The sequence below is a fragment of the Bidens hawaiensis genome, unplaced genomic scaffold, assembly GCF_021521415.1.
Source record: "Bidens hawaiensis isolate Kalapana, Puna unplaced genomic scaffold, B.hawaiensis_p1.1 tig00004685_1, whole genome shotgun sequence".
Taxonomy (NCBI): Eukaryota; Viridiplantae; Streptophyta; class Magnoliopsida; order Asterales; family Asteraceae; genus Bidens; species Bidens hawaiensis.
In genome coordinates, this window is record NW_027491287.1 from 1232083 (window position 1) to 1249115 (window position 17033).

The 17033-nt window shown below is 33.1% G+C and overlaps 1 pseudogene; it reads left to right on the plus strand.

The window, feature by feature from the left end:
- The first annotated feature begins 13353 nt into the window (after positions 1 to 13353).
- Positions 13354 to 14237, plus strand: LOC143627507 (zinc-finger homeodomain protein 11 pseudogene; annotated as a pseudogene).
- The last annotated feature ends 2796 nt before the right edge of the window (positions 14238 to 17033 follow it).

The following is a 17033-nucleotide window of genomic DNA, read 5'->3' on the forward strand; positions in this document are numbered from 1 at the left end:
GTGGTCTTGTGTTGTAAACGGGTTGTTTTAGATATTCATCGAGAGATTTCTCGCCCTCGCTAAGGTTACTCGGTTTTTTGATATCGGTTGTTATGAAAGAACATGTATTGGTAAAATAACTATAAGAGGGAATAAAATTTAAAGCAACCAACAAAGCAATCATCTTTAATCTTTATCATAGACTATGTTCACATAACACATTCCTATTGCTGTCTTGAAAACCAACTTTGGCATAAATCTTTTATAAACTTGTGTACCTTCTTGATAGATTCTCTACCATAAGGGTTACCTCTTCCTCTTTAATTTGCAGGATTTAAATTGATATAATCTTCGAATCCTGCTTCGTATTCCTTAGTTGTTCGATCAAAATCTTCGTCCTAAAATCGAAAACGAACTGAAAAACCTTATGTTTGTATGCTAACAAGAAGTAACTGAAAGATACGATTAAGAATATATAAATATTATATGACATAAATACAAAAGAAGGTAAACGATCCAATACAATAGTCCATTATCACCTTATCATCCAATACGTACCGACTACCTCCCTTCGATGTCAAAAAATACACGAGCCATGAACTTCATCATCGCCGTCTTCTCACCTAGGGTTGAAATTTATCATCATCGTCGTCGTCTCCTCACCTAGGGTTGAAATTTATCACCGTCGTTCAAGTATTGAACTAATTCTCAAGGTAATCGATATGTTTCCATATCCAATTTCTGTTATGTGATGTTCGATTCGTTCCTCAATCATCAGAATGGAAAACAACAAGTTAACCTTTTGAAATTGATCAATGAGATTACATGATCTCGAAATCATCAATCTATAACCAGTTGATCATAAATTCATCTAAACAAACACATTTGGATCTTAAATAGAATCAATTTTGATTTGAAAATAATTGGTTTTAACCTTGAAAGTACTTATTAGGTTTTAACCTTGAACGTTTTAGGTTTTAATATTGAAAGTATTAGGTTTTGGAATATAATTTTAGTGTCTTAGTATTTTAACCTTGAGTGTGATTCACGTACCCAATGTACGTTAAACAATTATTGTATGTTAACTCATAAAGAGTATAAGAACCAAGGACAGACTTAGCTTATAAATAGAGGGTAGCCACCCACATTAATTATTTTTTTAGTGTTATTCGTATGTAAAAATGCTAATAGTCCCCTTCAAGTATAGCGCTAACCCCCTATCCCCCTTTCACCGCATTTATGATTATTTATTCAATAGCAATTATATCATCTCAATGAGACATTGTACAATGATGAGACTTGTAGAATCACATTCTGGTGTTGGAGTTGTCATCATATACATATTCTCAATTTTGTATTTATACGTGGGAAAGATGAACACTTTGGTATAAAATTTGCCTATCTAAAAAATCGATCTCGATATTACATATACTGCTATATGCAATAGCATTGTATTGCATATATGCACATATATACAATAGTGTTGTATTGTGTATATACATAACATAACAATATTGGTGTATTACATATATGTAATATCACGATCGACGATTTCTCTTTTATTTTCTTTTGTTGAAAAATAACATACGAAAAGAATGAAAGACAAAGATTTAAAAATAATTTTTAAACTAGGTTTTCATAATTTCTTTATTACCTTTCTCTTTAAAAGAAGTTTTCTCTTGATCCCACTCTCGAATATGTATAACATTAGTTAATTAAAAACGTTACGTAATACCGTCGTATTAACATATATCTTCTTCACCTATAACACACCAGCAGCATATGATTCCACAAGCATCACCATTATACAAGATGCCATTGACATAATACAATTGTGAATGATGAGTAATTATCTTATAGTTATAATGAAAAAACAACTCTATTTATATGCATATTTTCATAACACAACTTATGTATGTGTACATAAATATTTACGTGTGGGCATTCTAAACTTATGTACGTTTACAAATAAACAGCAGTTAGTGTATGTTTTCTGTTTTCAAATAATGTTTACGTGCGCGTCTTCAGCCACACGTATATCTCATTTAGACTTACAAACGCTTGTCCTTTTTAATATGGTATAGTGGTAGAAAGCCTGAGTTTCTCAATAAAGACCCAGGTTAATAAAGACCTAGGTTCAAACCCTACTGACAACACTTTGGAGGGTGTATGAGTGCCTCAATAAAATAAGACAATGATCTTTGTGATCTTCGGTTCGATCATGAGGGCATCCGGGGTTTAACCACTAGTGGGCCTTCGGGTGGATAGGTTTTTCCTGAAACTGAAGATAACTTGGAAGCATTTAACGGCTTCGTACGGATGGGTTGAGCCAACTGACGGTAACCTTTGGCCATTGAGTCACCTCATACAAAGTACCTAGACAATTCTCTATTTGTTAACTGTTAAAAAAACCATTTACGAAAGCATTATACATGATATATATTGGTATCAGTAAGTAAACAATATATATATAAAAATAAGTATTAGGTTGTTTTTTGATAAAAGGGTTTGGTTAATTCCCGTATCTTATTTTCACAAGTAACTCATATTTGCACATGTGTGGAACCATTCATAACTATGGTAGTGACTTTAACATGCATTTTTAACATCAATCACTACACATAGTCTAAGGATATAAAGAAACAATTTTTTTTTCATCTAAGTTATGATCCATAAATTTAGATATATGTGATCTCTTTTAAACTTTACTTGTCTTTTTAAATTGTTCAATGAAAGAGTTTCAATACTAGAAAAAAATGTGACTCTTGAAACTTTATTTTTCTTTAAAATATAATAAAATGACTTAATACTAATCTACTTATAAAATATAATATTTTTCTCTTTTGCAAATCATTTTCTCTCCATAAATTTGAGCTCTAACAGAAACCAATATTATTGCCTTATCCTTATTAGATAAATAACCTTTATTTGATAAATGGGCATATATTGGTGGAGGGTATTTTGATGCAAACCTTCATGGACCCAAGACTTGCATTAAAGTTGACAAAAGCTTTTTCTTTAAGACCAGACTTGAGAATCTACAAGCTGCAAAGCCAATATCACAAGTTTTTGAATTATAGTTAAAATAATATAAAATATCACTTTAAATTTGGCTGGCTAAAATGCTAAAGATTATTGAATCATGCCATGGGATCCTACTTTAAGTAAGGATGCAAGTGTATCTAATAAGTACATCACATCTTATGATCTAAATCTAACCTTTTATGTACCATTCAGTCGGCAAACCCCACTTCCTGCATTGATGATCATAATCTTGATCATCACTGTTCATATGAATATCAAAACCGCAAAATCAATAATCAAATAACGAACCGATCTATCTTTTAAACTTTAAGGCCTCTAACTTTTTGTGCGTTCAACATTGTTATATTTTTAGGTTTTATGATGTAGAGTGGAAGCGGTAAAATACGCAGAGAAAGTAACTCTCAAGAAGAAATACGTTTTTATTAAATTTTCTGAAATTAAGAGACCCTTTATATATGGATTTCTAATGTTGGCATGATGCCAATATTTCGAAATTACAAAATAACAATACGAAAATCTAGTAAAAATATTGAATGACAACCTAAATTAATGGTGAGAGCTAGAAAACGTGTCAACTTATTAATAAAAAGATGAATTTAGCGAATCTTAAATGAAAAATGAAAACTCTTCTTGAGTGAAATCGAATGCTTTAATGATGGATATTGGGCTTGACAGCCCGGTTTGCCACAAGGTCTGGCTTATCGACACCTTTTTGTTGACTAGTAACTTGCCCCATAATTCAACATATATTCAAAGTTACACAATTTTTAAACTTGGGTCTTTTTAGCTTCGTTTACCCCTATCTTGGTCCATATGATACTCTACTAACTATTGGATAAGTTCCTCGTCACTTTAACATTCATAACAAAGAATCGGTATACTTAAAGGATTCTTTTCACTAAAACTCGCCTATACTCTAATATGCGTTATTGTGTCTTTTACAAATCGTATTAAAAATGTATATCATCGTAATCCCATAATATTACAATCCTAAGACAAAATGAGGTTGAGTCGACCCTGTCTTGACGCGCCATCATATCGAATAACATAACATATAATAAAGGACAAGTATAGAAGCTAGCTTTAGAATGTCCCAATCTTGTTCCTACTTGATAACAAGAAACAAAGACAGTGTATATCTCATGTTAGATGATGATGATTATGAAAATATGGCCAAAATAAAGAGAAAACAAAAGCATAAAGAAACATATATTTAACATTAAGAAACTTATAAGACTCTTCTTTTGTTACATGGAAAACTGAGCTTGGAATTCTAAAGTGAGATCTTCAAAGGGTATAAATAAAGCCAACGTTTTTTTAAGGGTTTAATTAGGGTTTTGTTTACTTCTTTATCTTTCCGGCCAGCCAAACATATAGCCCATTTGGTAGTTTTGCACTCAAGTCTCTTTTTTCTTACTAGCTAAGTAATGTTTGTTTACCAAAATACCCTCATAATATATTAGAATTGCATGTCAAAGCTCGAGGTCTCGGCTTATTTAACTTTTATTGATAATTTGATTATATTCTCTATAGTAATTTATAGTTATTTAGATAAGTGATCCAATACAAGGACACTTAACAGTTTAACGTACAAAACGCAAACAAAATATATATATATCAAAACTAAATAAATAAAATTTTTTTGTGCCATAATTACGTATTAAGTAAAATAATTACACGTGAATAATAACAATAACACAACCTACATTTACAACCTACATTTAAGACTTTGTACGCTTTGTACGTTAAGCATCCTTTGTATAACCTTTGTATAATAATTTATATAACACGCAACATAAATGATTAGTTATTTTATCATAATTTAACATATAATAACTATTATTATGAAAATATACATTTATCATATATTAAATATATAATAGGATTGTTGTGGCCATCAAGCTTAGCTACTTGAGCTCGATAAGTAAAGCTTGTGCCCTGACTTATTTATTAAACAAGTTTATTTTTAGGCTTGAGTGCTCGTTAAAACTCTACTCAATTCAATTTTTTTAACAAGTTGACTCCAAGTAGCTCACAAGCAAGTTGGCTCATTTACACCCGTAGAATGATAATTGTGGTGAGACATAATGGAACTCGAGAAAATGGTCTGGTCCTTAATTTGTGGAGGTTAAGGAAAAGATACTTAGCTTAACAAGGGTACTGTTCCATTTTCCTTATTAGTCATCCAAGTCATATTCTTTTATTAGATTAAAGGGTTATGATTGGCAGCTTGGGATAATATGAGACTTGTTATATATGTCATGTGGGTCCCACATCTGATTTCTTATATAAAACCTCCTATCAAAACTACATAGATTCATTTAAACCAAGTAAAACCTCCTATCTTCTATATGAACTATGTTTCTTGGTAATCATAAGTTATTCATACTTCTTACCTTCATTGGAATATTTGCAACCGAACCACATACGGTCTATGGTGTTAGAGTTATTGCGATGGATCTACGATTGAATGTTCGGGTGCTCAAGGCGGTTGTCATGGAGGACCATAAAGCAAATTCATCTCCTACAAGTGTACACAAGCAATTTGATTATTATGAATCAAGCAAGAGAACTGTTAGAAAAGGGTCAGACCCCATCCACAACAAAGCTTAATATGAATCAAGGTGACAGTTTTTGCAAGAAAAACATATAGAAGGTTATGTGAATTTACAATATGTAATTTTTTTGTTCTGTTTTATGATATTTTAATAGAGATGAATGTGCATAATCAGATTTTATGAGATTTTTCTTTTCTTTTCTTTTTATATTTTTTTAAGATTTGGTTTTGCAATTCAAAAAATGGTAGCGACAAAGCTTATTGCTCATTTGCCTTCTGTTTCGATGTAAACACTATTTTTTCAATACAAACTGGAATCTTGGATAAGTGTGTTGTAATATTCAACTTGCACTGGAATATTTCTCGGAATTTGAAAGGGTTGTGTTAAACGTACTGTATATTATTTTTACTGAATGCACCTCCTCTCCTTACTAATTTAGTCACACTGTCTGTCAAGTCTGGAATTGATAAAAGTCAAGAGCACGAAACGAAAAGACACACAAGAATATTGTAAGACAATGGCATCCCACGGATCGATCGAGTGAGGACTCTTCTTCATGATCAAAAATATATACACAATAAACACAACAGAATTTAAACAACCGAATTATCCACAAATTGACAATTGTTTGACTGATCATACTTAACTTATGACATACTGGACTTAAACATAATATGGGGTTATAAAACTTTACTGCCCATATGTACTTAAGCACATACATATTAAATTGTCTGGCCCATTAGCCAAATAATAGATGAACTAAAAAGGCCCATAACTTATCATACTTTCAAGTTTCAACATTCCCCCTTAAATCTATTTAAGTTCGATATATAAGTATATAACATCCTTTGGTCACCAACGGTATTATCGTCCTTGAGGACAAAGTCCTCAAAGTCATTATAGTCATCCAAACCGATATATAATATCTTCATCACCGAAACTTTCATATTGCACTTATTTTGTCTTCACGGCTTCTTCCACAATCATTCGTTCACTTCTTACATTACTCGTGTGTTTTCGACTTTCTTATCCATCACTTCTTCCATTAGCATGTCTCCATTTTTCTTGAACTCTTTGATTTCCAAGACTTTGGTTTCGGGTTTAATTTCCATTTTTCTCCTTTTTATTTGTTATACCTCCAAGATAATAAGTCTCAAATATTCTTGGTATATAATCCTAGGTTTGATGGCAATTTCGGGCCATTTTTCGTAAATAAATCCCAAAAAATGAGGTAAAATACTTCACATCTTAATCCTGTCCAACACTAATCGTCCTCCTCGTCGCCCAGGCCCACACAACTAATTTTCATGTCGTGCCGGCCTACCGGGTCCACCTTTGAGCCCGATCCACTAATACTCATGAGCCCGAGGGACAAAACCGTAGATGCTCCTACATCATATGTATAGGGTGTGACATTTCACAAATTCAAAATCAAGATTAGAATTATGATAAATAAATTAATCACATAATCAAACCTTGATTTCAACTTAGATTAGTAAACATAAACCCTTAGCGAAATATTAAAAACCCAGTTAGGAAAATGAAATTGTGACTATAACCATAATTCCATATAAAGATTTCGAAAACCATTCTAATGTTTAGTTACAAACACAACTACTCCACGAAAGAGCGTGACAATTGAGGTTATATCATCAGTAACCAAGTTATTGCTTAATCGCATTGCCAGTAGTGTTGACTATCTAATATTGTTGATCGCACGTATCACTTAATTCTTAATTTTGATTAGATCAAACTACAACATCAAAATTCAAGTTGTGTTTTACTCATGTTGTAACTTTATTTAACACATATAATAGTGTTTTATTACATATGACCAGCTAAAGCCATTTTTCACTCTTAATTTTTCAGCTAATTTTCTGGCTTTAATTATGCAACTACCAACTTGCGTTTATAACTGTTATAGCTTGAACCAACACGTGTAATTATTTTGTTAAAACCTTTTGTATACATTTTTTTATTATGTGTGAATCAATATATATTCTTCAAAATCTTAATTTTGGAAATATTTGGTGAAATTTATACATTTCTAAACATCGATATCACTTATAATAATTATTAACTGTTAGTTCGGAATATTTTATAACATTAACAATAACAATAGTAATAAAATATTAAGAGATTGTAATGTGGTTTAATGAACAAATTAAACACTTCACTGGTTAGTGGTTACTCCATGTATTCATTTCATATATTTTTTAAGTGTAAAAAAGACAATAATTCTTAAAAAAAATAAGTATTATTTGATTGAATAAATATGAGGCATTGGATGTATGTATGGGGTTCATAAAAGATTAATACATTTAATGGATAATTTTAGTTAAATAATATGGATAAAAATAAAAATTCCAATGTGAATACTCTAATACGTAGTTTAGAAGAAAAAAAATGTATGTACGCGACATCAAGGCCATAAGTTTCATTATGTTAATCATATGTAAAAATGTATATAATGGTATATTTGTATATGCATATGCATGCATGAATGTATACATATTATTTCAAAAGTCTCACAAGTCACAGCTCGCCAACACGGGATAAAAACATGTGTTTTCTCGATACAAGCAAGACGTTCGTTACAAGTCATTTACGGCTAATGAAGAGGTAACACCAAAAGCTATTAGAAAGCGAGCGGGTCACTGGTATCAAGCCACAACAAAGCGAAAATAACGGTTAGTTTGTCAAAACTATAAAAGGAATGTTATGTCACTATTGTTCTTTTAAAAGTTGATCACTTTTAGTAGTTTCCATTAAATAAATCATTTAGATACCATATATAACTTATGTTAATAATAGTCCAAAATAGATAGGATGTCAATAATAGGTAGGGTGGTGAAATATCAAACGCATGTAAATGAGAATATTGAGGTGGACGGTTGACCAAATGAGTGTTATGCTTTCGTGTGCACCATCGACTATTGTGTAATAGTGTTTAAAATAAAACACTAGGGGGTGTTTGGTACAGAGAATGGAAAAGGAGAGAAAATAGAAATGGAAATGGAATTGTAGAGAAAGAGAATTGGTATGGAGAATGAGAATCATTTCTCTTGTTTGGTACACGAGAAAATAAACAGAGAACTCTTCCATACCCAACCCCACCTCCACCCAACCTGACACCACTCACCACCGCAGCCCCACCACCACATTCCCACCACCACCAGCCCCACCACCACAGCCAGCCCCACCACCACAGCCCCATACCACCAGCACCACCACCACAGCCCTTTCTTCAACCACAGCCCACCACCACCGGCTGCCGCCACCAAATCCCGTTCTTCAACCACAGTACACAAGAAATTAAAAAGATTCAAATTTTTGGAACATAAGATATAGAAAAAGGAGGCTCAGATCTGTCATCACTGCCTCTTTGGAGATTTTGTGGTGGTGGTTGTGGTGGCGATGATGATGATGATAATCAGAAGCCACCTGCGACCACCGCCGATTTCCACCACCACTGTCACCCACCTGCGACCACAATCACCCGACCATCTGAAAACCCTAACCTACCACGAACCACCACTTGAAACCCTAATCTCCGTTCACACCGTACCACCTGCAACCTACAACAGGTTACCATCTCTGTGTTCACCACTGCGAACGGCGGAGACGGGGTGGTGGTTGCAGACTTGGAGACGAGGTGGCGGTTGCAGACTTGGAGACGAGGTGGTGGCCGGAGACGGGGTGGTGGCCGGAGACGGGGTGGTGGTCGGATACGAGGTGGTGGCCGGAGACGAGGTGGTGACATGCTATGAGGAGGCTGCTGAGAAATGGATTTCTCTTTGTTTTAAAGAGAAATGGAATTCTCTAGTTTTAGAGAAATAGCAGACTTGGAGACGAGGTGGCGGCCGGAGACGAGGTGGTGGCCGGAGACGGGGTGGTGGTCGGAGACGAGGTGGTGGCCGGAGACGAGGTGGTGACATGCTATGAGGAGGCTGCTGAGAAATGGATTTCTCTTTGTTTTAAAGAGAAATGGAATTCTCTAGTTTTAGAGAAATAGAAAGAGAAATAGAAATGAAAAGTGGAAAACAAACAAAAGAAATATTTCTAATTCCATTTCTCCCCAATCAAATCCCTCTACCAAACACCCCCTAGTAGCTTACTCCATATAATGCTAGATTAGCTTTATTGTAATTTTTTTTATATAAATATCTATTATGTTTTTAGATAAGTTATAATATATTTATTCTGTTCAATTAAAAATGTCATGGTTTGAAAAAATATATAGTTTAAGGTGGATTGTATGATTACTCTTTTTGCTTAACAAATGAAAATAATGTCCATGGAAATTTGGTCCATCAATATTATTTATTAATATTAGTTGTGTGTGTTTAAAGATAAACTTGAAAATTGACTAATGAATTTTGAAAGTGAACATTTGTAGTGGGACAAATAAAAAAGAAAATATAAACACTTTTAATGAGACGGAATGAGTAATACTTTATAAATTATATTCTGTAAAATATCACTTTGATACGTTAAAAATCATTGAAATTTTTGTGTCTTTTTAACGGTCAACAAAAAATTTATTAAGAAATGATTAACAATAAATCAATAAATATTAACCAACACCAAACATAGATAAGCTAACAAGTTATATCAAAATTACATCATTAGTCCCAAGTAACAACGTGCGACTTGGATCGGTTTCTAAACCTAAACCGAAGAAGACCGAGATCTCTAATCACCTCCTAGAGATGAGCAAAACCTACATCCTTGCGGTTGTATACCATGTCATTCCTATTTTTCCATAAACACCAGATATCTTTTTGAATTACCAAGTAAACTGCTTGTTTAAATTTCCGGTAACCCCAAGCGGATTAAATTTTTCGTATTTATGTGATGCTTTATAGCAACCAGATATATACTTTTTTATTTTGTGGGGGAGTTATTTTCAATTTTCCATATCAGGAAATAATTAACATCATGCATGTCAAACTTGTAATTCGTAAGAAAAAAAGTAATTACATATTTATAGGTTTAGTATAACTTAAACACCGGAAACAACAACCCAAGATTAATATATAAACAATGTTTATGTTAGTTTAAGTAGTTTGCTTCTTTAATCCGTTTTGAGCACCAATAAAGTGGAAAAGAATCATTACTGAAATCTAGTAACGAATAACATATGATTTAGGTGCTGTTTGTTTTTGCAGACATAAACTGTCTGCAAGATGATTTCATCTGTTTTCATGTCTGCAACTGAAGATGTGGTCTGAAGATCTGCAAGCTGAAAATATAAGACTGTTTGTTTTTATAAGCTGATACTGTCTGCATAACTGTCAAACTTATCTCACAAGATAGAAGTCATTTATTCAAGTTACATAGAAAATATAATAATAAAATTGTGGCGGCGGACGGTGGGTAGTGGCGATGGATGGTGGTGGTGGACAGTGGGTGGTGGTAATGGACGGTTTTGGTGGGTGGTGGACGGTGGTAGTTGACGGTGATGGCGTCCGACAGTGGGTGGTGGTGGTGATGAACGGTTGTGGTGGGTGGTGGACGGTGGTGATTGGTGGTGGCTGTGATGGATGGTGGTGGTGGTGGTGGTGGCGGACGATGGGTAGTGGTGGTGGATTCTGGTAGTGGCGGCGGACGGTGGGTAGTGGCGGTGGATGGTGGTGGACGGTGGCAGTGGGGGATGGTGGTGGTGGCGTACGGTGGGTGGTGGTGGCGGACGGTGGTGGGAGGAGTGGATGAGAGGGTGGCTTCAAAGGGATAAGAGTATGATTTTTTTGCGAAGATGTTTTAAGCAAGATTTCTTTGCTTTTCTTTTAAGATGAAAGAAGATAACTTAAGATCTGTTTTAAGAAAAAAAACAAACAGTCTTCAAGGGTAATGTCTGCGCGCGTGCAGACATTAGCTCCCTTGAAGATGTTTGAAGAAAAAACAAACACCCCCTTAGCAAACTTAAAAGCGAACCTGCCGCCACAACGTACCTAACCATATATACAAATATAATTAAATGAGCTTACTAATGGAACCGGTCGAACCGCAAGCCAAAAAAAATAACCAATGTATTTTTGAATAGTTTTCATTTGAACTAGTAAGATACCGATTGGTTTGGAAATACCAAACAGTCAAATCAGATTTCGAGAGTGTCTGGTATTCCTTATTGACCTTGTTTTAAAATTTTCCTGTAAGTTACAATATCAAACATATTTTAATTTTTCAAAATATTAATAAATTATAAATAGGTTAAAATAAGCAATCTCAAACACTCCCTTTATTTTTTTTTTCAATCACATATTTCAAATTCATCAAAAATTGTTTTGCAAATCCATAAAAAATAATAATGTATTCATTAGACTTCATAATTTTTAATATTGCAAACTCATCAAATATAATAATGTATCTCATTTCGTTATCTATTTATTCATTTATTTTACAATTATTTATCACCTAATTTGGGTTATGAAACCGGTACCATCAATTCGACTAGTGAATCAGTAAGGCGTCTGGTTCAACTAACGGTTTGGCTTTAAAATCATTGCAAACAATAAAGGTTATAGAATAATGAAACTCGATCTGTGTATATTGTATGACGTTACTAATAAACTATACACAAGTAAATGAGGATAATTACAAAAGAAATTAATCAAATCTAATGTGGTAATATGATTGCAATAAACTTTAACTAATATCTTTTTACATTCCCTTCTACCTATTTTTCTTTAGAATGACAAATGTTACTCCTATTTACTTTATATCAACAAATCTAAACTACGTACTTTATTGCATAGGTTTGAATCTGGGACCTCCCTCTAAGAGGCATCATACATGTGCTATATGGCTCTCAAGCGCGACAATATATGAGAACGAGTGATAGTTTGATTAGGCTTATTTGTATTTGTACGCTTTTCACGTTAAAAAATATGTTTGTATCAGATCTCATCCATAAAGTATTTATAAACTTTTTCAATGTAGCATATTAGCTCATATAAAGTCATAACACGTATTGCAACTCTATGATCGATCTATTAATTCGACATAGTACATAAGATACAAAGTTTCAAATACCTATATAATTATAATTTATGAAATACATAATTAAATTCCACCTATTCACTTATATTCATGTGTCGTAAAAGATGTCTATTGAGTGTTCTAAACGGGCCCATTTAAGAAAATAAAGTTCTCACATGATATAATTCACATACAATCCAAATAATATAAAAGGGTTTCAATTTTGTATATAACCAAACATTTTTAATATACCTGAATATAGAGTGTATCAACTAATTTCTCTTATATAAAAATAATAGCTAGAAACAATACTCTAACAAGCTTGATTAGTGTTTCAAATCGAGTGCTTGAACTTTCAATTAACAAAAATAAGTTGTTTGGAGCATTATTTCAAGCTAAGTTTTACATCAATCGACTCGTATTCTCCTTCCGATCAAAAACCTAAAAAAATAGTTTGAAATTCAGAAAAAAAAAACTAGCGTCGTTAAGTTTTTTTTACTAATAGAATACCACTAAGAGCCAATTTTTTAAAATTTAGGATTACAAGTGACGATGAACTATTATCAGCCAATAATATTGTGTGATATTAACACAATTATATCAATAGGATAAAAAAAATATGATATGTGAGAGAAAAAGTGTAAAATTCCAAAGACTCCAAAACCCCTTTTACTATCCAAGGTGCTATTCATTTTGTGCATACAAATAAAGTCACAAGAGTCAAGAACATACCTCGTCATTTCAAATCATACATCACCACACACACACAAATCACCATAACTCCAAATAATTCTTAAACCTTCAAAAACCCTGTGTTCTAGCCATAATAATATTATTATGGACCTAAAACACCCACCCACCACCACCATTGTCGCTGCCAATAGCCCGGACACCGATGGCGAAACCGAAATTGAAACCGAAACCCCTCTTCATTCCCACCTAATCAAACCCTTTTCCACCTTTAACAAAAACAACCACCATCACCACCAACAAGTGGTTGCATACAAAGAATGCTTAAAGAACCATGCAGCCACCATTGGCAGCCATGCTTTAGACGGTTGTGGTGAGTACATGCCATCATTAACCACTAATCCACATGAACCCACATCTTTAAAATGTGCTGCTTGTGGCTGCCACCGTAACTTCCACCGGAGAGAACATAATATTAATGAAGTGTACAACACTTATGCACCACATGTGTTGTTATCTTTCATTGCAGGTGATCATCATCAAAAGATTGAAAACCCTAACCCTAATGGGAGAAAGAGGTTTAGGACAAAGTTTAGTCAAGATCAGAAGGAAAAGATGCATGTTTTTGCTGAGAAAGTTGGATGGAAGATGCAAAGATGTGATGATAAAGTGGTGATGGATTTTTGCAATGAAATTGGGATTAAAAGAGGGATTTTTAAAGTGTGGATGCATAATAATAAGAACACTTTTGGGAAGATCAAAGATAATAATAATATTAATAATAAAGAAACTAGTACTTCTCTGGCTTCTCCGGTCACCGGAGAAAAGTGTGGTGGTGATGGTGGTGGTGGTGGTGGTGGTGTGAAAAGTGTTGATATTTATGACAATGGTAGAGTAGTTAATAGTGGTGATGATCAAGAAAATGGTGGTGGTGGTGGTGTTCATTTGCATGTTTCTAATAATGGCTCTTGTTCTTCAAGTTAATTTTGGTGTTATGTGTTATATTATCTTGTTTTGATTTGTCATGACAACCCTAATTAAGAGTTTTTGAGTAAGGTTAATAAAAACTTAATTTTTTATCCATTTATCAAGAAATTGTTATTTATTCTTTCCCTACTAATGCCTTTTTTTGTTATTTAATATGATTCTTTTTGTTTCTATTGTGTGATAATTGGATAAACTTTGTGTTGGTTTAATAATTAAAAGGGTTTTGATTATAATCCATGCAAACATAAATTGTTTATGGCTATCATAGGCTACCATAACAAGTATATGCAATTATTCTATCAATTTAAGATTTCATATATATTTTATATTGAAAGAGAAGACAATAAGGTAACAAGATGGCCTTTTTTCGGGTTACAAAACCTAACCTTTTATAAAATACATTGAGTGATCTTAGTTTAGCTAAGATTAATAGTTATGTGGTCAAACTATAAGAAAACAACGAGAGTAAATGCTAATGTTAATAAAACTTTTTGGGTCGGATGGACCGGGACCCCTCTAGTTTAACCTATGGATATGAAATATGAACTCTTGATGAATTTTGTTTAAAAAAAAGGAAGTTTTGAATACGTAGAACAAGTGTTTAAGGTATGGTAAAGAAACTAAAATGAAGTGAATTAACCAATTTCTTCTATCTTGATTCCTTGATGGAGACTTTGGTCCTTTGTTTTTGCAGTGAAGTTATGTGCATGTCAGAGCACACACACTTGCCTTGCTACCAAATTAAATGTGGTGGTTGGCATTTACACCTTTGAATTTTGATTGAAGCAAACCCCACAACCCTAATCCATTCTTGTTGTCATATTCTTAATAATTGCATTTTATATTCATTTTAAACAAACAAGCACCTACATTAATGTCTTTAAAATACTTAAAACATATAATCAAAAACAAAGATCAAGTCACACTAGCCATTTAGGACATTTGGCCATGGGTGTTGTTGATTTAAAATCTTTATGGTTATCTTTCTCTTAACATTCTAGTAAAATACCAACTATGCCCTTGTCGGTGCAAGATGGGTTGGTGGTTGAAGGGATTTGGTCTTTTATGTCTTTTCACAATTGTTTCGTCTAATTTTTAGGGGTAGTTTGGGTAGTTCGCATTTACAACTTTTGAATTTGGATTGAAGCAATCTATCAACTCTATATTTTATTCTAATTCTTCTCTTCATCATTGCTTTACACTAACTTGAAACCTAAGTGGGTCATTCTTATAATAATTGGGTATAACTTGAAACCTAACTGGTCATATATTCTTATATAATTGGGTACACCCGGGCAATATACCGATTTTGACCTTGTTAATGTTATTGGACATTTATAAAATTTGTAAGTGAAGTAAACATCTCAACACTAACATATCCTAATTCTTATCATAATCATTGTTTAGGCAGTTTTAATTAAAATTCATTTTAATAACACTTTAGTCAATTACCAGTTTGCCCTTGGTAGTGTTTCAAGGTAGAAAGGTTTTTTTATTTTGGTTCTTGTACACTTGTTTCTAGACCATTGTCCAAGGGTGGTTTGGTTAATGGTGGGCATTTAAACTTGTTTAGTTCTTATCAAAATTGTAATGTTTTTAAAGAGCTAAAAAGTTCATATATGGACACATTTAGAAAGATTAATATTTATATTTAAAACATAAACTAAGATTCACCGCGCTCCTAAGACTGAGTGTTGTTGAGTCTTTGGAGGCGCAAGTCCATGACCACTCAAGCATTCTAGGCCAAACACCATTTCTATCAAGTGAATAAGCGCACCCCCCACCCCAAACCATTCCAATGACGCCGACCAATTCTCCTTTTTCCAATTATTAGACCGTTGTATGTGATTCGATGCAAGGATATATATATATATAGTTCTTTTTTGTATTTTTATAACTTAGTTAACTACTAACTCCCTCCATTAAACATAATTTATGGGTATTTATGTGATAGTCACATGGTATCACTTTTTATTAACCAAGCATGCTTCACAACACATAATCTAAGTGAAATACCATTTTGCCCCTTATGACATACTAGCTTGTACACACTTGAGTCACACATTCATTAAAGTTGGTTTCAATGCACAGCTTCAAAATTGATAAGATTAGACTAAAATATTCAAGGACAAAAGTTTGAAGGATATTAATGGTACATATGTGTGTGTGAGAGACCGCTTTAGGAGCAAGTAGAATGAGTACTTCAGTACTTGTGATCTTCTCTGGCTAATTATAATATTTAGCTTCGAAAATTGTAATCCTTGACATCTTTTCTTATTTGATTGGATGTTGTTGGAGGCAATTTTTGTTTCTCTCACTAATATATTTTCTAAACAGTATATGCCTAAATTTCAGTATCAACTATTCTAACATGTTAATTATGAGTTGTCACGGTTAGACTTTAGTGCTTTGATTTAACAAAAGTAAAAGGCAGTGAATTTTACATCACTCTTTTTAGCGGATTACATATTTCATCTTTTATATATTTACTTTCTAAATGTTTATTGACTATATATGTGATTTTATTAAAACCAAGGGTAAGGGCGTATCGATCATTTAACATCAAATTAACTGAAAATTCCAACGCATTTAGGTGTAACGAACGTAAAGTGTTTTAAGGACATACAATATAGTTAATAATGTTTAAGGACTCAACCTGCAATTGTGTGCGTGTGTTTGTTTGTTTGTTTGTTTTACAATTTGCTAGTGAGTTCTAATCGAGTATGTTTTGTATGGTCTGAGTTGGTTATCCCTGAGAGATGTTGATTAGTAAACAACCATTGCTTATTTAAC